Source organism: Verticillium alfalfae, genomic scaffold (genome assembly GCF_000150825.1).
Source record: "Verticillium alfalfae VaMs.102 supercont1.2 genomic scaffold, whole genome shotgun sequence".
In the NCBI taxonomy this organism is placed as follows: Eukaryota; Fungi; Ascomycota; class Sordariomycetes; order Glomerellales; family Plectosphaerellaceae; genus Verticillium; species Verticillium alfalfae.
This window is the reverse complement of record NW_003315037.1, coordinates 1,380,367-1,381,735: the sequence shown is the minus strand read 5'-3', so window position 1 is coordinate 1,381,735 and position 1,369 is coordinate 1,380,367.

The window sequence follows — 1,369 nt, the reverse complement described above, 5'->3', positions numbered from 1 at the left end:
GAATCTGTTTCAGGTGGTTCCTTCCCACGCGCTGCGGTCCTTCCTCTGTTGCGTCCGCACTCAACCACTTGTCTTTGCACACCACTCAGTCACTGTCTTTGGGATCTTCAGCAGCACAGGCAGGGACCTTGGTCGCCGAGGGGCAGGATCGTCTCGGGTTAAGTAAGGAAAGACGCAGAGACGAACGCCCTCTCCTTCGCGAGGGCCACGGAACAAGGTTATGGGGTCGGTCGTCGTGATGTGATGATGATGGACCGGAAACTTTCCCTGGACTCGTAAGGTACGACGGAATGGACGTACATGCTACTGCATGGGTTCTGCCAAGGCCAGTATACTCCGTGTATAGTCTGCTACACCTCAGATAGATGGGAGGACGCCAATCGACGCAATGGCGATCGCCCTTTCCAGAGGAGGGGGGAAATTGTACCATGTACCATGGACACGACACATACTTGCCCTCACTTCACCCAAAGTGCCCGAGGAAGGAGGAGGGCGCCTTGAAACGGTAAGCATGCGAGATAAACAGAGGAGGAAGCTGCGACGCCAAAATAGGCTTCACCGGTGATCAAGGGCTGCAGGGTGCTACTGCTCGCCGGAGCCAACACCATTGAACCGCCAGCTCAGCACCATCTCGGTACCAACATGCACGCTGGCGCGCCGGGTGTCCACCAGAAGCCAATGAGTGAACACAGAACAGCGGCGAACGGCAAACGACAAACGATAAACGACGAACGACGAACGACGAACGACGACGAGCGAGCAGGCCCCCAAACACACCTCCAGGCTTTGACACGAAGACGCGTGTGTGTCAGCGTCTGCCTCTGCGTCTGCCTCGGGCGGCCCCCCCGCCCCATGACGCGCTTCACGAGATTAGCTGAAGGACCAGATAAAATCGGAGAGGTTCGTTTCGTTGCAGGATACTCCTTGCTTCCAACCAGGGTCCCCCCCCCCTCACCTCACATCACCACCACTCCTCTTCCCCTCTCCCCTGTCTTGGCCCAACCCCCAAACCCCCCTGATCCTTTCACTTTGCCGTCGGTTCCTGGTCCATCAGGCCCATCAGGCCCATCAGGACCCATCACTGAACCTGACCCCCGTCATCCTTCTCGTCCTTCTCTCGTCCGTGTGTCGCTCAGTCCCCTCTTCGGAGCGGAGCAGAGCAACACAGCGCAGAACAGAGCACGCTCTTTTCTCCACCTTGCCCGTCCTCTCGCCCACCCATCCTCCGCCATCCATCCTTTCTCTCGACTGCTCTACCAGGTTGGTCACTGACCTTGGATCTTGTTCCTGACTAACGAAACCCGCTTCTCTTCGCCCCGGTCGCCCGCAAGCCTGCTAACGCAATTTTGCTTCTTCCCTAGCTCTCCTC